The sequence below is a fragment of the Dermochelys coriacea genome, chromosome 7 (genome assembly GCF_009764565.3).
Source record: "Dermochelys coriacea isolate rDerCor1 chromosome 7, rDerCor1.pri.v4, whole genome shotgun sequence".
In the NCBI taxonomy this organism is placed as follows: Eukaryota; Metazoa; Chordata; order Testudines; family Dermochelyidae; genus Dermochelys; species Dermochelys coriacea.
Window position 1 is genome coordinate 118322500 of NC_050074.1, and position 21052 is coordinate 118343551.

At 40.4% G+C, this 21052-nt stretch overlaps 1 protein-coding gene across 33 annotated transcripts in view; it reads right to left on the reverse strand.

The window, feature by feature from the left end:
• ADD3 (adducin 3) overlaps positions 1-21052 on the reverse strand; it is a 182432-nt gene that overhangs the window by 104278 nt on the left and 57102 nt on the right. For 26 of the 33 annotated variants that reach the window (XR_006282907.1, XR_006282909.1, XR_006282906.1 and 23 more), the window contains one exon: positions 15628-15673. The exons of 6 other annotated variants lie outside the window; for them this stretch is intronic. The gene's annotated coding sequence lies outside the window, so the exon portion shown is untranslated. Of the gene's footprint in view, positions 1-4960; positions 5066-15627; positions 15674-21052 lie in introns of those variants that run through there. One more of the 33 variants, XM_043519458.1, reaches the window with a different exon arrangement.

The following is a 21052-nucleotide window of genomic DNA, read 5'->3' on the forward strand; positions in this document are numbered from 1 at the left end:
ACCGTGTATGGTTAGTAGATATCTCCTGCCATAAAGCCACAGTACTTCTTGTGGCCAGGATATATTGTCACATGGAAGCATGCATCTTGGAAATTAAGGGCAGCATATCAATCTTCACGCTCCAGGGAAAGGATAATGGAAACAAGGGTAACCATCTTGAACTGCTAAATTAAATTCAACTTCCTGAGGTCTAAAAATTGGACATAGGCCACCAGACTTTGCTATTTTGGAAGTAACAGAAGTAGAATCCTTTCCCTCTGTGATGCCAGGAACCTCTATCACTCCCAATTCCAGAAAATATTGTACTTCTATAAGCAACATGGTCTTGTGAGGTGGGTCCCCAAAGAGTGACAGGTAAGGTGGGTTGGAGAAAGGAAGAGAGGCGTACTGGATAACATGACCCCTCCTTTATAGTGCTGAGCACCCACTTGTCTGATGTTATTTCATTCCAAACACTGTAAAAGAGCGATACGGGTATTCCAAAAGCTGGGAATAAGGAGTGAGATTAGTATGCTGATCTCAAGGAGGCATTCAAAATGACTGCTCAAAGGCAGTCAATGTTTGGTGAGAAGGGCCTGATTTAAGACTAAGCTGTCTTGCAACATCAAGAAGGCCTATATTGTCTTAGTATAGTTCTGGAATTTCTGATGAACATGTAATCTGTAGGACGGCTGAGGTCTAAAACACTTCCCCTCTTTCAGCTTGAGATGTAAACCCCAAGAGATCTCAAAGTTGCCCGGGAGTCTTTCAGGGCATACATCACATGGTCAATTTTTTGAGAGAACAACTTAGACTCCTCAAGTGGCAAGTCCTCGATTGTATTTTGCTAATGCCTACAGCCAAGAAGAATGCCTAATGGCAATGACAGTGGCCATGGACCATGAAGCCAAATCAGTTGTGTTTGACATAAGGTGCCTTTTGCAGACAAGATTAATAAGCTGTTCCTTATACGCCTCTGACAGTTTGTCTGCAAACTTTGCTAATGCTGTAAAATTAACAATCCTGTATTTGGAAAGGAGAGCTTGATAGTTAGCCACATTCATTTGCAGAGCATCTATGAGGTAAGTTTTCCTGCCATACATATCCAATCTCTTCAGCTCTGTATCTTTAGGAGGGGCTCTGGGATATGATAGGTGGGAGCGGTCATTGGCAGCCATGGCCACCAGTGAGTTGAGGAAGTGTGAAAAAATAATGTAAATTCTATTGAGCGACTTGGTAGCATCTGTGTGATCTCTTGGCTGTACATTGTATAGAGGCTGGAGTCTGCCACCAGGGTTCTTGCCATCTCCAGCAGGGCATTATTAATGGGAAGGGCAACACTTCCTAGGGTTTGTAAAATATTGAGGCGATTATGCAGATTTTCTTGAATGAGCTCCAACTGTATTCTTAAAGAAGTGGCAACTCCTCCGACTAGGTTCTGGAAGATCTCAAAGTCATCCAAGTCCATCTGCAGAGAACAGCCTCATGTGGAGAGGAAGAATTATGTGAACAGACATCCAGGGGTTCATCCAGTATCTCACCATCCTCAGTAGGGTCCAAACCCATGGGAAGGGAAATAATCAGCAGAGTTTGGTAAGAGGTTTCTTGGCCTGGAGGCTGGGGACCTTTCTTCTGATAGGAGATCTCAACTCTTTTGGAATGGGCCAAGACCAGTATGGCAAGAGGGATACTCTCTCGCCAGTTGAGTCCCCCACAATGTAGTGTACCATCTTGTGGCTTCCATGTAGGAAGATCATTCAAAGTCCTTACAACCTGTGCCCTGTCATGTCTATAAGTTGATCTGAACAATCAGGCTGGTGACATGTGCCCCTCAAGTTCCAACTCTGAAGAGAAAAGTTAGAATTCCTCCTCAGGAAACAGAGGGGCTGTTTCTATATGTGAGGGTTTTGATGGGGAGCCACCCTCGGGTATGTATATAGTATAGAACAAGGAGATCTGAAGGCCAATGAGGTAATCACTACTATCAGCATTGAAGCAAACTGCACTGACAACACTGAAGACTTCAGTGGTGCTGATCACACTGATGGGTCAGGTATTGGAAAAACACCGGCAGTGCCAGAAGTGTCTGCATCGAGGGTGTTGGGTGCGTCAACTGTACTGGACAGCACCAGCAGTGCCCCTGGTGTTAATAGTGCTGAAGATCTTGTACCAGTCAATATTGGAGCTGGATGCAGCTGTAATGGAGAACCTGGTAAATGGAGACACGAGATCCCTTGCAGACAAGACGACTCAAGGAGATGAAGGCACTGAGACATGCAAATGCTGTACTATCAGCGCATGCAGCTCCAGTGGAGCTAGTAGTGCCGACAATGCCAAGATGATCTGGATTGGCTGTACAGATGAACAAGGGCTGGTAAAGATAAAGGCACCAGACTCGATAGCCTCGGAGGAGCCAGAGTCAACAGTGCTGCCTCTGACACAGTCAGTACATGTTTGTGTTTACGACGCTTAGAACTGGTACCAGAGGAATTACTGGAAGACTGGCTTGGTGAAAACAGATTTTGAATGTTTATCAGCATTGGAAAGCTTTAGGATGTTTTAAGGCGGTCAACTGTGAGGAGGAAGAGCAGTGCTTTTCTCCTGACTTGCACTTTGAGTTGTAGGCAGCTGGGGTGGGGGAGGAAGAGGGAGGCATTTTTTGTTGGTTTGGAATCAGTCACCTTCTGTCACTTCACGTTCAGGATCCAGTTCTGATGCAGGATACAAGGTTTCCTTTATTAGGTGAACTTTTAAGTGGTAGGCACTCTGCTTTTTTGTTCTAGTAGGGAAAGATTAATACACAAATTGTATATTTGTCCCTCACATGTTCTTCCCCCAGGTATCAGAGTAGCAGCCGTGTTAGTCTGTATTCGCAAAAAGAAAAGGAGTACTTGTGGCACCTTAGAGACTAACAAATTTATTAGAGCATAAGCTTTCGTGAGCTACAGCTCACTAATGCATACAATGAAGTGAGCTGTAGCTCACGAAAGCTTATGCTCTAATAAATTTGTTAGTCTCTAAAGTGCCACAAGTACTCCTTTTCTTTTTCCCCCAGGTAGTTTACTTAGCTGTTTTGCCTGTCCATGACAAGGGTAACTGCCCTGAACATAACACACTGCTTGAAACCTGGGTTTTGGGTTTTTTTTTTTAAACTAGTAAATCCCAAGATATCTACACAGAGCACTAAATTAACTAAAACACTAAGATCTATCTAAACTAGATAAAGTTTTTCGGAAAACACTGGCTACCTGAAGCAAACCACTATGGGAAACTCTGACTTTCACCATGGGTGGTGAGAAGGAACAGAGGGAGGTGGTGGAGACGCCCATTGTATGACACTGGCTCAATGCACTAGGAGAGCAGAGGCACATGTGCCACCTAGTAATACTGCTGGCAGAAATCTCCTAGTCAATTGTACTTGGCACTCATACACCTGAAGGGGAATGTATACGTGCACAAGCAATCGAAGGAGAACTTGGGACTAGACTTGATTAAGCACTCAATAACCAGCAATTTGTGTGGCTGCACCAGTGTTAACGCTGAAGTATAAACAAGGGCAAGCTGAGGTTTATACCAATTGAGCCAATCAGAGTTTACTTCAAATACAGTGCAACTGAGCTGATCAGCACAAACCCCTGCACATTCTTTTCTATATTGAGGGTCAGCACTGATGCAGCAGCAACGATTGCTGGCCACTAATTGTGGAAATGAGGCTATTCTGGAATGTAAACAAGGCATATGTGATCATACTCACATTTACTCAAGTGTTTCTGAAATATGTAATAGGTTAGTGCCTTTTTTCCTTAAAAAAAAAAAAAAGTTAAGTCAGCCTTAAGACCACCAGATCCTCCATATTATACCACACATGATTGATATATTATTCTACTGCAAAAAGTGAATAAATACACCACTGGAATACTGAAACAAAGCTGGAGAAAGAGTCTGTAAAACCAGTGCTGCAGAAAACCAAGAATTGAGAGGCATCCAGCTGTGACTTAATCTACTGAACAATGCTTACAAAAATGACATCATTTTAGGCTCAGAGGCCAAGATATTTAACTAAAACAAATATTTAAGCTAATTCCACTTTTAGTAGTTAAACACAAATTTTTCTCCACACACAGCTATTGGTCAGTAGTAAAAACAAATCCTCATTTTATGAAAATTGCATAACTGTTACTGATAAACCTGTTTTGACAAAAGGAAACACAAAAAGCTGTATGTTTGTAAAACTGCATTTCTAAATATCAACATTTGCTAAGGAGGTCATCGCTAGTAGCTGCATGTGAATGGGTATGGAGGAAAAAAGCTAAAGAATACAGACTGCCTGTTTAACAGAAAGCTTTAAGGCTTATGACTATAACTTGGAAAAAAGTAATTTTTTAAACAATTATTTTTCATTCACCACATTCTGTCAATTTTAAGACTGAATAAGCCAGACTGGGTTATAGGTTGAAAAAACAATCCCCAGTCCAATATCATAGCACTGTGCTATTGCATATTAAGTTGCAGTTTCTTTTCTACTGATACAGATTTGTTTTGTAAGTACTGTAATCAAACATAAAATAATTGCTTCTCAGACAGTAAAACCACTAAGCAATTTTTAAATCAAAATATAGTGTGGTAATAATACACGTGGGTCCATTTTTCACCCAATTTAGATAATTATCATAATGTTAGCTAAACATAATACACATTTAAAATTTAAATATTTTCTCCAAAGGGCAAAATTAAGCAATCAGCCATGTTAACAAGTTAACGTGTTCCAGCCTAGAGCTCTGAATCAGCATTTTCTACACACATTGCAGTGTTATTTAGAAATGGATGGAAACTTAATGTTCAGGATGTAAACAAGGAACTGCTGCAACTAAGGTATCCTTTATATTTGCTTCTTAAGAGTTTCTCTTCATGATTTCAGAACTAAATGAATAAGAGAACACACATCTGTGTTACTAACCTTGAACAATCCATTAGTATTTACCTGAAAAAAGCCTCAATAATTTTCTGTTTGGTGAAAATCCAGAACTTTTCCCCACTATAGCAAGCATAGTTCACGTCTGCATAATTCAATCTTGAAACAGCCTAGTTTTTCTGACAATGAGAATAAGATCAATGAGAAGCTTTACATTAATGTCATCCTCCTCCTTTTGCCTAGCATGAAACTGTTTTAACTCATAGACCAGGAATCTGACCGTGAACGTGATATGGAAGTTTATCTACAGCCAGAAAACTGCTTCCATGATAGGATTTTGGAAAGAGGAGGGGGAAAAACACTCTTCAACACTCTCCAGATGCTAGAAAGAAGAGTAATATCAGTGTTTGATTAATTTAAAACCATGAGACATACATCCAAAAGGTAAGGGAGAAAAGTCAGAACACCCTTACAGTTTAGTGAAACAGCACCTACAGACACAAATTCATCATCTATAATTATAAACCCTACAACCACAAAGAGAAAATACTGGAAAAGAATGGGGATGTATAAACAGACAAGTTCTTTTCCTGAAAGGCTGCCTGCCTTTGGAGAAGCCCTCCCTTACTTCCAAGAATCTAAAGGAAGGCACCCCCCATTCTTTTATCACTCTTCTGGTTCAGCAAAACAAAAAACAAAAAAACAAAAACAAAAAAAAAAACCCACAAAAACCACACAACACAACACACTACACATACGAGGAGTACCTTAGAGACTAAAATTTATTTGGGCATAGATTCATAGATACTAAGGTCAGAAGGGACCATTCTGATCATCTAGTCCGACCTCCTGCACAGCGCAGGCCACAGAATCTCATCCACCCACTCCTATGAAAAACCTCACCTATGTGTGAGCTATTGAAGTCCTTAAATCATGGTTTAAAGACTTCAAGGAGCAGAGAAGCCTCCCTCAAGTCAACCATGCCCCATGCTACAGAGGAAGGCGAAAAACCTCCAGGGCCTCTCCAATCTGCCCTGGAGGAAAACTCCTTCCCGACCCCAAATATGGCAATCAGCTAAACCCTGAGCATATGGGCAAGATTCACCAGCCAGATACTACAGAAAATTCTTTCCTGGGTAACTCAGATCCCATCCATCTAATACCCCATCTCAGGGGATTAGTCCTATTTACCCTGAATATTTAAAGATCAATTACTTACCAAAATCCCATTATCCCATCATACCATCTCCTCCATAAACTTATCGAGTAGAATCTTAAAACCAGATAGATCTTTTGCCCCCACTGCTTCCCGTGGAAGGCTATTCCAAAACTTCACTCCTCTGATGGTTAAAAACCTTCATCTGATTTCAAGTCTAAACTTCCTGGTGGCCAGTTTATACCCATTTGTTCTTGTGTCCACATTGGTGCTGAGCTGAAATAATTCCTCTCTCTCTCCTGTATTTATCCCTCTGATATATTTATAGAGAGCAATCATATCTCCCCTCAAACTTCTTTTGGTTAGGCTAAACAAGCCAAGCTCCTTATAAGCTTTTGTGGGCTAAAACCCACTTCATCGGATACGTGCAGTGGAAAATACAGTAGGAAGATTATATATTAAGATACACACACACACACACACACACACACAAATGGATGTTGCCATACCAACTGTAACGAGACCAATCAATTAAGGTGAGCTATTATCACCAGGAGAAAAAAAACCCTTTTGTAGTGATAGTGATAATCAGGATGGCCCATTTCAAACAGTTGACAAGAAGGCGTGAACAGTAGGGGGGGAAAATTAGCATGGGGAAATAGTTTTTACTTTGTGTAATGATCTGTCCCCTCAGTCTTTATTCAAGCCTAATTTAATGGTGTTCAGTTTGCAAATTAATTCCAATTCAGCAGTTTTGCATTGGAGTCTGTTCCTGAAGTTTTTTTTGTTGGAGAATTGCAACTTTTAGGTCTGAAATTGAGCGACCAGTGAGGCTGAAGTATTCTCCGATTGGTTTTTGAATGTTATAATTCTTGATGTCTGATATGTGTCCGTTTATTCTTTTGCATAGAGACTGTCCAGTCTGGCCAATATACATGGCAGAGGGGCATTGTTGGCACATGATGGCATATATCACATTGGTGGATGTGCAGGTGAACGAGCCTCTGATGGTGTGGCTGATGTGATTAGGTCTTATGACTGTGTCCCTTAAATAGATATGTGGACAGAGTTGGCAACAGGCTTTGTTGCAAGGACAGGTTCCTGAGTTAGTGTTTTTGTTGTGTGGTGTGTGGTGGCTGGTGAGTATTTGCTTCACAGTTGTGGGGCTGTCTGTAAGTGAGGACTGGCCTGTCTTCCAAGATCTGTGAGAGTGAGGGATCGTCCTTCAGGATAGGTTGCAGATCCTTGATGATGATTTGGAGAGGTTTTAGTTGAGGGCTGAAGGTGATGACTAGTGGCATTTTGTTACTTTCTTTGTTGGGCCCGTCCTGGAGTCGGTGACTTCTAGGTATTCTTCTGGCTCTGTCAATTTGTTTCTTCACTTCAGCAGGTGGGTACTGTAGTTATAAGAATGCTTGATTGAGATCTTGCAGGTGTCTGTCTCTGTCTGAGGGGTTGGAGCAAATGCGGTTGTATCTTAGAGCTTGGCTGTAGACAATGGATCGTGTGATGTGGTCTGGATGAAAACTGGAGGCATGTAGGTAAGTACAGCGGTCAGTAGGTTTCCGGTATAGGGTGGTGGTTATCTGGCTCTCTCTTATTAGCACTGTAGTGTCCAGGAAGTGGATCTCTTGTGTGGACTGGTCCAGGCTGAGGTTGATAGTGGGATGGAAATTGTTGAAATCATGGTGGAATTCCTTCTTTTCCATGGGTCCAGACGACGAAGATATCAGTGTAGCATAAGTAGAGTAGGGGCGTTCGGGGATGAGGGCTGAGGAAGCATTGTTTTAAATCAGCCATAAAAACGTTGGCATACTGTGGGGCCACGTGGGTAACCCATAGCAGTGCAGCAAGTCCCAACTGAAGCACTCATAAAAGATTCCAGGACAACACATTCGGACCATTTCATCTTAGCAACCTCCTCCTCCATTCCTGCTCTCACTGGGGATACATCTTGTTTTTGAACAGAGGCTTTGGCTATGAGGAACAAGTGGATACTGGCCATATTAAAAATGGAACACCCTATTGAGTTCTCAAACCTCAACCTGTTGTTCCCTGAACCTTTCGGTGTGACACTCCTTGAAGGAAGGACATTTGCTAGAGGAGTCCCACTCCCTCTTGTAGTAGGAGTTTGGAATCAGGGTGGGAATCAAACTGGTGGGTTCTTTAAAGAGTGACCTAAACTGGCTCCTTCAACTGGTAATAAAAACATTAACGAGTGTGTCCTCTGAAGTTTTTCTGATGTTGTCTAATTAAAGGCTTCCTCCTTTCTACATAAAATTGAGGTATGGAGGGTGCAAAAATATACATTTTCCAATTTTTCACATTCCTAAAGGAGTAAAATCAGTTTACACATTAGTCAGTTGTATTTTTAAAAAGGGGGCATTTCTTATTTATTGCACATAATGGAGAAATGTTGAAATGCATTTTTAACCTGTTAAATGGGACCAATGCCTATACTGCTTTTGTTTTTTGTTTCTATGGTGTATATGAATGTCTTATTTTTGCACAATATACACCCCAAAATTATATTTCATTTGTGTCTCCAACCCAATATTTAACTACTGTTTACACTTACATCTGGGCAGAGCTCCAATCCTTTGACATAGTTTGTTATAGTAAATAATATAGTTCAACACATTAGCACAATCAGCACAGAAAACTGGGTGGGTGGAAGAGAGATAAAATCATTTCCATGCACACCACAGGATATGGCTGTGATCATTCTAGCAAATATGGGCTAAATTACAGAATAATTTCTTCAGCTGAACAGGAAACTAATCTAAAAAGTGAAAATACTGGTCTCTCCTTTTCCATAGAAGATCTCACCACAAAAACAGTTTGTCCTTACAGCATTGTAACAATTCCATCTTTTCAAACTACAATGAAGAAATTGTATGAACACAGGGTGTAACTATGGTGAGAAAAGAATTATCTGTAATGGCATTTCAGAGGTAATAACCCAGAATGGATGATTTATACTCTATCCTCTTGACCAAAAGGTAGCAGTACAAAAAGGGTTTTGTCTTTCTCTGAATCAATCTTCCCGCTCACCACCTATGTTCCTAAGATGAGTCTTTTATTATATCAACATATTTTTAAAATTCCTCCTTTCGTTTAAAGGGCCAATTCATTCATTATCAGATTAAGTCACACAAAGTGTCCCATACTGCCAGTTTCTCTGGTGGAAAAGAATCCCAATTAACCAGTGTCGACAAAATGGGAGATTTCTGCAACATTACCTAGATCTGCAAACTTTCTTGCACTATCTACATTAAGAACAACTGTATCAATTTTTTTTAAAGTCTGTGCCTGGTTGCTTCAACAATCAAGTCCTTCAAGAGGTCAATTGGAAATTGAAATGCCCATAAGGTTAGAGCTTTGGGACAGAGTATGCTGAAACGACTGGGGATTTTGGGGAAGTAGACACTAGTGACAGGGCCTACGCAGTCAAACCATGGAGTCTCAGCTCTCATAAGAGGGTGTCTGAAAGAAAATCTGCACCGAGACTGTGCATACTAACCCAAAACCAGAGGCAGTGCCTGGACTTTGTACAGATGTAAAACACAGGGCCCAGTGTGTTGGGATCCAAACAGAGTGGTGTGGTATGCATCCAAAAGGAGGAGCTCCACTCAAGCTATGACAGCCATCTTTGCAAGGAGGTCGTGTCCATTGTCTCAATGGCGATACCACCACATATACTTTTCTGTTATGATCTTCAAGGTGGAAAAAAATGCTAATGGCAGGGTACAACCAAAAAATCTGCAGAAACTCATGAGTACACCAATCTATTAGCATATAAAGAAAGTATTCAGCCTAGAGGAACTTTCCGGCATTGGTGAACTGTGAAAATACTTAGGCAATTGTTCTCACCAACTCATTTTCATCTTTTCCTTCACAAGAGAGTCATGTAGCGATTTTAAATCTATAATTGGGAGCATCATTTATTAAGCTCCAAGGTGTGCTTGATTATATACAAGGTACATTATGAGACTCACCACTCAAAGTTTATAATCTAATAAAAGTAACCACTGTGACATAACTGGGATAATAAACTAGAGTAGACTCCTGAGACTTTTGGACAAAGGGCTCACTGACATTGCTTCAGAGGTAGTTTAAGGCTGTTGAATTCTCCTTTTTATGGAATGTAGAAAAAAAATCAGGAAAGAAAGAGTGTAGGAAAGATAGATTGCAGTTTGTGGGATGTGAATAGTAAGACATTGAATTCTGCTGAATTGGGTTGAGAAACTATAGACAATACTCTGTTTAGTCCCAATTCCTGCCAATTCCTTCTGAAATCAGGTAATACGTCTGGACAACACAGGCCCACATGATCTTCTGTGTTATCACTTTGCTATGCAATTTGCCCACTGCTTGTTCCAAATAGAACAATACAAAACGTTGACTCAATCTGCTCTCCCACCACATTTGAAATTAGAAGCGATATTCTGGACTGGGTTTATTAAATAAAATGGAGAAATCCCCTTGCCTTTTTTTGGGGGGTGCACATTGCCAATTTTGCCTCCCAAATAAACTCTGCTCTTACATTTTATGATACGGGACCATTTGGTCCATGCGTTCAGAGACCCTCAGTGGGTTTAGATTCCAGACTCGCTTTTATTAAGTCTCCTCAGATACCGAAACATCATTTACTTCTTGTGAGGTGCTAAATGAATACCGTGAAAAGTCTATGAGCCAGTAGCATTAAAGAAAATAAATATTAGAAAAAAGTTAAAGATCAAAATGAGATGGCACAAATATGCATATAGTTCTTAGGCTCCCTAACCTATCGTACTAGAATAAAGAAAAAAAAAAATACTATGTTCACTTTTCACACTCAGGCTATCAGAGACCTTGTCTATCCTTTATCATTGCAGCATGTCAAAGATTTTCCCCTACTATCAAGTGACCTGCCTATATCTACCTTTGGCTATCTCAATCAACAAGGTATTCCCTACCCTTTCTCCCCTTATGTCAAGTTTAAACACCTTGTATGAACCTACTAGCTATGGAGTTGCAGATAGTATTCTCTTTGGGAATATTGTTTGCCTGTCTAATTTATTTTAGAAAGTAGGTTGATCTCTACTCTATTCCATTACAATACTTGCAGAACAGTTCTCATTTAATTTACCATTGTATGGAATACAACTTCCCTACATTAATAAGTAGGGTGCCTATCTCCTGTAAGTTTTAAGAGCTCTTTTCAAACTTGCTTGAATATCAATTATAGCCTATATTTGCTTATATTGTAACGGTCACCTCTCCTCCCAGAAGGTTACCATTAATTTTTCCCCTTGAATTGTTAAAAGATATTCTTACCTGTTTTTCATTTATAGCCCCAAAGATTCAGAAACCATTTATTTATATTTTTAATTTATCAGCAATTCTAAGCAATGTAAAGTTTCTAGTCTCTCACAGGCATTTCATAATGTAGCTTTGAGAAATTTCCCAAAAGAAACAGCCTCTACGCTATAGAAAAAAGAAACTGACTTAAATTTTCTGACCATGTCCAAGAACCAGGGAGAAAGCCACAGTGAACTCCTTCACCTGATTACGGATACTATCTCTGCAGCAGACAGAAAAGAATAACTAATATTGAGCTATATTATGCAAAAAAAGAATCGACTAATCACACAGCAGAGAGACTAACCCTACATTTTCTCCTTTTCAAACTTTTCAGCTGGAGAGTATTTTTTTAAATGGCTGGAAAAGGGAAAAGCTTGTAGTCTGGAGCCAGCCACATGTTACTTATCAATGCTTCAATTGCAGGGTGAGTAGGAAAGGCCATGTCTGGTCTTCCTCTGCAATATAGGAAATATCTTTAGAAGTCCTTTTGAGGGACTAGAATGGGAGGCAGAAGTGTCAGGAAAAGAATCTGACAGGGTTTTGCACAGTTAGGGAAGGTCTCCTGGGGCAAAAAGCCTCTGGAGAAGTATCTTTCCTCCACATTAGGCAAGGAGACAGAAACCTCTCCTCCACCAATGGAAAAATTCAAATGAAGGAGTTGAGGTTCACTTGCATCTTTCTTTTCAGTGATGTAATAATTCCTTTATATGATCTCCTGCCAGCTTCTTATCTTACTGGGAGACTGTGAAAGAGGTAATTTCCAGAGTGAATTGAAAGGAGTGAGTGCTGGGAATCAGAGGCCCTTAAGTTTTAAGGGGAAAAAGGACGAGCATTTCAGTCAACCTCAGGCATCTCAGGTGGTCTGAATTTACCAAGGAAGTTGGAAAAGACAACAGGAATTACTTCAAAACAGAGTCAACTGGATATACTTCTATTGCTTCCAGAAGTGGGAAGGCATATTAGTGGGCGTGACATTTTCCCCACCTCTGGGGAAGATTTTCTCCTCTGACTCCTTAAGTCTACACAAGTGACTTACAAGGGAGGCTTTGCATAACCTCGAGCCTTGGTGAAGACACCCACCAAGAGATCAGGAGTCTGGGCATAGTCCATATATATACACACACAAGCCCCATAAGACTGACTACCTTTTCTTGTGGATTTCCTGTATATTGGAGAAACTGTTAAAGAGAGAAACGTCTTTTGATGAGGGGAAAAACAAGAGGCAGGAACAAAATATTAATACTGCTACTCTCCACACTGTAGCAAGAACTGAGATCTAAGAGATAGAAAGCAGATAAACGGGGAAATTAGGCAGATGTCAAATCCTGTTTTAGCAATGGTATAGAAGCTTGTTAATTAAGGAGACTCTAAGCTCACTACTAATTACTAAATAATGAAGAGAAATAGTGGGCATGTGGAGTTCCCTATCACCTCTTCCTGCCCCTCCAACATATGAAAAAACTTTGGTTTGATGTCACTTTAGCAGACAAGAAACAACTATATTCAACCCACTTCAGATATACCAGTTGTACTGGAGTTGAAGGCTGGTCACCAAAGTAAATCCCAATTATTCATGCTAGACAAAATTATTTATATGTAAATATAGTTCTTTTACATACATACATGAAGTTGCTGTTGTATGATTTGCATCAACAATCTGTATAGCTGAAATCTAGATAATTAACCAAAACTATTACATACAGCATCGAGCTCAACAATCATGCCTCTCTTATCATTACTAAGTCACAATTTCAGGTATTCTTAGTGAAGCAGTTTTTTTGGGGGGGGTGGGAGGGAGGGTTTGTTTGTTTTTAAAGAGCTTTCATCACTATTTGATTTCATTAAAAAGTACCAATAGTCATCCAAGAACATTTTTTAATAATTAATTAAAGTTATGAGTTTTACAATCTCTCCATGAACTGGCATGGTACTCCTGTAGGAGACAAAGCTTAGGAAAGACAGGTAAGTCATTTTGCATACAGATTTGCATTCTATGAAGAGAAGCATGTGATGGCAAGAAAGAGTTGGTGATGAGGAGGACAAATCACAGCAAATTAAACTGTCGTTTGGTCACATGAGTTTCTTTTGGTTTAAGAAAGGTGAATAAAATCAGGCCCAAGAGCATTGGGGCTGAGGTTAGCAAAAGAATGGTAACTAAAAACAGAGAGTTTGGGAACGTAGGCGGAATTTTGGGAACGAAGACATATGGCACACCAAAAGCAGGCTGTTCAAGGCTCAAGTGACTGAGTAACAAAGCAAGAGTAGCGGGCCAAGAATACGGCTGTAGACAGGCCCTACGGCAAGGTATCTTCTAAAGTAGCTGGTTTACCAGCACAGAAGGCATCAGGACACAAGACAGATAATGAAGTGTTTTGGCTTATTTCATCTCAGGCAATGGTCTCCAACCTTTTTATACCCAAGATCACTTTCTGAATCTAAGGGAAGCTCAGGATCTACCCTGTCCCTTCCCTAAGACCCCCCCCTTTTCCCCCAAAGGCTCCCCCCTCACCTCACGCCACCACCACCCCCAATCTCTCCATCGCTTGCTCTCCCCTACCCTCACTCACTTTCACTGGGCTGGGACAGGGGGTTGGGGTACAGGAAGGGGTTTGCAGTGTAGGAGGTGGTTCTGGGCTGAGCCTGGGGAAGGGGGTTGGGATGCAGAAGGGAGTGAGGGCTCCAGGCTGGGGCAGAGTGTTGGGGTGCACGAGGGGGTAGAGGGCACTGGCTCTGGGAGGGAGGGCTGGGGCAGAGTGTTGGGGTGCAGGAGGGGGCTCCAGGCTGGGGCAGAGTGTTGGGGTGCAGGAGGATGTACAGTGCGCTGGCTCTGGGAGGGGGTATGGGGCACTGGCTCTGGGAGAGAGGGCTGGGGCAGGAGTTTGGGGTGCACGAGGATGTACAGGGTGCTGGCTCTGGCACTGGGTTCAGGGCTGGGGGTTGGAGTGTAGGAGGGGGTATAGGGTGCTGGCTCTGGGAGGGGGCTCAGGGTGGGGTTCAAGAGGGAGTATGGGGTGCGGCCTCCCACCAAGCAGCATTTACCTCTGGAGGCTCCCGGTCGGCAGTGGGCACAGTGAGACTAAGGCAGGCTCCACGCCTACTCTAGCCCCACACAGTTCCTGAAAGGGGCCAACATGCCCCAGCTGCCCCTGGGCGGTGGGGAGGTACGTGGCTCCGTATGCTGCCCCTCTCTGCAAGCATCGTCCCCGCAGCTCTCCCGGCCAATGGGCGCTGCGGGTGCAGTGCTCGAAGGCAGGAACAGTGTGTGGAGGGAGATCCCTGCCCTTGCCCCTCCCCCCCACAGGAGCCGCAGGGTTGCACTGGCTGCTTCGGAGAGCGCCATGGGGCCGCGACAGGCAGGGAGTCTGCCTTAGCAGCAGTCACACTGCGCCACTGGAGATCACGATCAACATGGAGATGCTCTAGGATCGACCAAGCGATCAAGATTTATCAGTTGGTGACCACTGATCTAGGGCATCTAAAATTAGAAGCACCTTCAGTGGAAACAAGGTTTTAGGGAAAGGAAGAAATACACTGCTAGAACATTTGCTGCCTACCAGCTTGAAGATGAAAACCCATGGCATACCATCTCCCTAGATTTACACACCGGGCAACTTTCCAGGGGGCAGCAAATAATCAGGCTGTGAGGGGAGGAAGGTATGAATGACAATAGCCACCTTGTATCTAAAACACAGGCAACTGCTCAGGTTCTGCTGCCTAAAGACTCTTGGAAAAGAACGTAAGATGAATAGCAGAATTTAACACTCTGTAAAGCTGACTATAGAAATTATTTCAATTCAGCAAAGTGACACACCATAGACAAAATACTTGCTACGTGTTCTTTGGCACTTAAACTCTGACTTATGTTACCCATTTATAAAATTAGGATAATACTTTCCTATTAAATGTGGTGTTGTGAAGTTTAATTATTGTTTATAAAGCACTGTGAGATCCTCAAATATAAAAAGGTGCCATAAGAGTATTATATGGTATGTTCAGATCTAGACCATCCCCAGACAATGCAAGATCGCTTCCTACTACAGTATATTATATAACAAGAGAGAGTTTGATAGGCAGAGGCGTAAAATGTATCACATTGTCACTTTAAAGCAATTTTAATAATTTTTAAGGTGTTTAAAATAAATCTCCATCATTTTTAGCCAATACTGTCAAGATCATCATTATATTAAACTGCCTCCAAGAACACATTGCTATAGAATTTAAAACATTTAATTACCTGGGATGTTTTTCACAATTCTTCTTGTTCTATTAATGTAGTTAACCTGTAAAGTGAAACAAAAAGATCATTGTCTCCTGAGAGGGCTTCTGTATTGTTGGAATTGTGTTGCGTTACCTTTCAGCATACTGTATACTTAATTCTAAACATGTATTAATCAAAAGGTTTCTTGAACTCTTCAAAATATTTACATAAAAACTCATTATGAAATTTGAGAAGATGTATGTAGATTTAAAAGAATGAAAGAACAATACATTATAAATAGAACCCTGCACGGATACAAAATCCGTATCCGCATCGGAGCTGCGATCCGCAATCCGCAAACATGGTCCGTGGATATCCACATCCGCAGATGCAGATATCCACAGAGTTGCAAGGCTCTAATCATACAGCATCAGTCATGGAAAAGGGGAACCCTTAAAATTGGAGAAAGTTGATAAATATCCAGTCAGGAATGTGTTAAGTACATGAATCCTGCCATTTTGCCAAATTCTCACAATTCTGAATCCAAAATTCAATAAAAATATCAGACACTTAAAAGTGTTACCACCATTTTAAGTAAATATGATCCATACTCTTCTTTCAGCACAACAAAAAACAAACTTGAGAAGTAACCCTGCTGCCTCTGAAATGTAGTTGAGTGAGCAGACCACAATTTGGGTGGGGAGCAAGAGAAAGAGGAACATTTCTCTTTGAAGTTTGGCCTTGTAAGTACTGCACTAGAGTTCAAAGTTCAGAGAGAAACTTCTGCCTCTTTTTAACCCTGTCCTTCAAGGCATCCAGGATGGTATTAAGTTCCCCTTTGCCTCCAATTAACCTTTTTATGTGAAAGTGAAATGCCTAAATAAAAACGTATGAAAAAAAGTATCAAAAAAAAATCCCTGTATTTCTATCATCTTTGTTCTCTCTGGCATGAACTATTTTCTGCAGTAAAAATCTCTTCCCCTGTTTGCAATACACAGGGGGCAAAAAACCAAAGAGTATTTCTACTATTTTCTCAACAAATCAAAACCATTCTTCACATTCTGAAGTCATGCCATATATAACAGATTACAGTGGAGGGGTGGGGGAGCGGGGGACAAAAATAAACCAAAACCCACAAGACAGCAAGAGCACATCTATAGGATTCAAACTTAGCAATAAAGTTATAAATGAATATAAGGGTTTACCATTATGAAACCAGCCCGCTCTGTTTGTACAAAGCAATCCAGACATATACATCTCATTAACCATGGTATTTTTATTCATAAGGCTGTGACAGCCTATTCCAGCCATCACCAGTTTTTCCTTCTTACTGTTTCACAAATTGACTAGAGTACTCCCAAAATATTTTTTTGATCTCTACAATGGAATGCTACGCATATTTCTTGCATCACTGTTTTTCGGCTGTATTAGACAGCCCTAACCCCACCATTACTACTTCTTGGTCAGTCCAATGTTCTCTAATAATTTTAGTTGTATTAAGAGTTGGCCTTCCAGGAAAGCAAAATTTAAGAATATAAAAAACCCATGTACACAGAGTCAGGTAAGGCTTACTATTAACACATGTGATTCCAAGAACATAATATTTTTTTAAAAGACATGTGATTAAATAATTATTAAATTCAATTATTCTGTGTGTAATCAAGTAATATGTTTTCCCCAATTATTCAGCTGGATAAAACCAATTCCTCACTCTCAGTCATGTGCATATTTAATGACATGGCAAGATTCTGAATAAATAAATGTGAAGGTTTTTTGGTAACATGTTTATATATTGGGACCAACGGTATATCTCATAGCAATAGTCATTTTAAACTTCATCTGTTCTCTTTCTACTTGTAAGACTGACAAGTGAGAAATTTAATGCTAAAAAGAGCAGCTATATTATAGGAAATTGTATGAAAACTATCAGGTCGCCATCTATCCTAGCAGTGAGTATAATTTGTTCTTCTCTTACCACTTCACATTGCTGAAGACATACCAAAGTGCTACTTCAATGGTAGTTACTCACCTGCTTCTAAATTCAGACCTCATTTACAGTGGGGGGACTTCATCAATTGTTGGCCAGCCATTGGTCTGGCTGCATCAGGGCAAACCCCCAGAGCAGACAGGCAAAGCCACTATAAGATGCAGTTTCTATTGATACAGCTTACTGTGGTTTCTATGTTTGTTCAATAAATATCTGTTTTGTATTTGGAATGAGGCAGGATGATGTATTCCTCTCATGCCAGGATAATGAAGTACTCTCGCTAGTCCATTAGTAACTGAGGATATAAAATACCTATAGTGATAAACTTTTAAAAACATTTTTAAAATCAGGCCTGGATAACTTGTACCCAAGAGTCCTAAAAGAGTTTGAAGAGGAGATCTCTGGCCTATTGATGTTAAATTTTAATAAGTTTTAGAATACTGAGGAAATTCCAGAAGACTGGAAGAGTCCTAATGTGGCAATCTTCATAAAAGGGCAAGCAGCATGATCTAAGTAACTATAAGCCAGTTAGCCTAGCATCAATCATGGACAAAATAATAGGAAAACTGATATGTTATTTCAACTGATAAAGAATATAATTAATGCCAGTCAATGTGGTTTTAGATCTTGTCAAATAAGCCTGATTTCATTCTTTGACGAGATTATAAATTTGGTGGAAAAAGGTAACTGAGTAGATGTAGTAGACTTAAAACTTTGGTAAGGCATTTGATTTAGGACCACACAACATTCATATTTAAAAATTAGTATTATACTAGATCATAAGGCACATGTTAAAACGAATAAGAACTGGCTAACTGACAGATCTCAAAAAGTACTAAATCAGTAGGGAACCATCAGCAAGTTTCTATTGGGGTTCAACAGAGATAGGTACTAGGTTCAGTGCTATTCAACATTTTAATCAATGATCTGGAGGTAAATATAAAAATCATTGCTGGTAAATTTGCACGTGACACAAGATTGACATAGTTGTAAATAATTATGGAGAGGACAGTCACCTAGAAATCAGGTTCACTTGGTAAGTGTGGTCAATTCCAACAAAATGTATTTTAATATAGTCAAATGAAAAATTACACATCAAACTAAGAATGCAGACCCTACCTGCAGAATGGGGAGATTGTATCTTGGATAACAGTGACTCTGAAAAGAATTTAAGGATCACAGCAGATAAGCAACTGAATATGAGCTCCCAGTGCAATACTGTGGCAAAAAAGGCCAATATGATCCTCAGATGCGTAAACAAGGGACTAGTGAGTCGTACAGCGATTTGGAAAAGGATTTTGAAAAACTGGAGAGGGTGCAGGAAAGAGCCACAAAAACGATTCAAGGTCTGAACAAATTGTGAGAAGACCTAAGTTTAAGCAAATATCTTTAAATATTTTAATTTTCTCTTAAGAAAGCCACTGACTTTTGGCAGAATTATGATATTTTCTCCACATTCACTGGATCACCAGTGGACTTTAAAACCTAAACTTGGATGCACATTTAGACGTCAGCTGATTTGTGAAAGACACCATCCACATCAAAGTTGGGCAAGAAATGTCAGAGATTTTCATTCAAAACTCATACAGACAATTCTAATAGGACTGGATTTAAGAATTCAGTATTGAAAATTAACACTGTGTAGAAATGAAAATAAGCCTGTAAATGAAATTTTTATGAAGTACCTCACCCATTGGCAAGAAAGGATTTGTTGGTCAAAGAGCCTGTTCCTCCTGATGAATAAATATTTACGCAACAGAGGTTGCTATTCTAGTGACCTCTCCCATAAAAGCTGGGCAAAGCAACACTGACTAGTTTTCTAGAGTTCCATCTAGTAACCATGATGAGTCATCATGATGCCAGATATTCAGGGGCACAAGGAAATATCCCAAAGAGAAACATTTGTGGGGAAGGGAGAAATCCTATAGCCACTGGTATTTAATGGCTGATCAGTATAAAAAAGAGCTATTACCTCTGGTTTGATTCCTGACATTGGGTTACAAAATCAAAAGATAAAACCTGTAGATATTACAGATTTCTGAGTTTCAAAGTAATGAGCTAAAAACTAATTTCTTCTTTTTTACAAACAAAAAGATCAAAGGATTGTGCAATTGAGAAGAACCCTTTAGGAAACAATTGGAAATTTTTACAACATGGTATTTCCTTATACCACTGATCACAGAAATGCGAACAACTGCACCAAGGAGAGATCTCTTCATTGGAAACAACTGACAACCACCCAAAAAGGTTCCATCCTCTTCCACTCCTAGACCCTCAACATACAGAATGTATGATAGAATAGAATACAGAAGTGTTGTACCATCAAGGCCGCAAGATTTCCTTAATCAAATCAGCAGCTGACAGACTTGCAATCTCACAAAAACACCCCATCACCAAACCCTGGGGTTTTTAAAAGGAGAAAAGTAACTAGAACTTGCCTATGTTTAATTACTGAATAAGTTAATCTAATAGTTTTGCAACATTTATTTTTGCATTACATTTTCTCCTTGGTTGTTGGTTTATCCCCAAGATGGGAAATTCTGTAATAGAATCACTGAATGAAAAATAGATTGTTACTGAAATAAGTATAAAAAATGGTACCCACCATTAGTAGTCTCACTTGCATTAATTTTTAATATTAATTTTATTTATTTAGGCTCTCCTAAATTTTTTCAGTTTGCAGCAAATTTTGTGGACAATGCACAACATTATAGAAGCTGTCAGGAGGAAGTTAAAGATTTTGGCAACTTGGGGAGGTGCAGATGGGGCTTTTGGCCCCCCAAGAGGTAAATTAAATATATGATATAGGTGAGAAGATGTGTTTCTCCTTTCCCTCTAGCTTCTGGGTAGGGTGAGGTGTGTTTTTTTGGGGGGGGGAGGGGTGCGAAAGAGGGAGGGACTTGAATTCCTGGTTTTTCCTTTTAGCAGAACTTAACAGCAGCTAGCTGTTCCACCACTCCGTAAGAACGTAAGAACATATGAATGACCATACTGACCAAAGGTCCATCAAGCCCAGTATCCTGTCCTCTGACAGTGGTCAATGACAGGTGCCCCAAAGGGAATGGACAGATAGGGCATGGATCACTTTATGATAACCTATCACCCAATCCCAGCTTCTGGCAAACAGAGGCTAGGGATACCATTCCTGCTCATCCTGGCTAATAGCCACTCATGGACCTATCTTCCATGACTTTATCTAGCTCCCTTTTGAACCCCATTATAGTATTGGCCTTCACAACACCCTCTGGCAAGGAGTTCCATAGGTTGACAGTGCGTTGCGTGAAAAAATACTTTGTGTTTGTTTTAAACCTGCTACCTATTAATTTCATTGCGTGGCCCCTTGTTCTTGTATTATGAGGAGTAAATAACACTTCCTTATTTACTTTCTCTATACCACTCATGATTTTATAGACCTCTATCATATCCCTCCTTAGTCGCCTCTTTTCCAAGCTGAAAAGTCCCAGTCTTATTAAT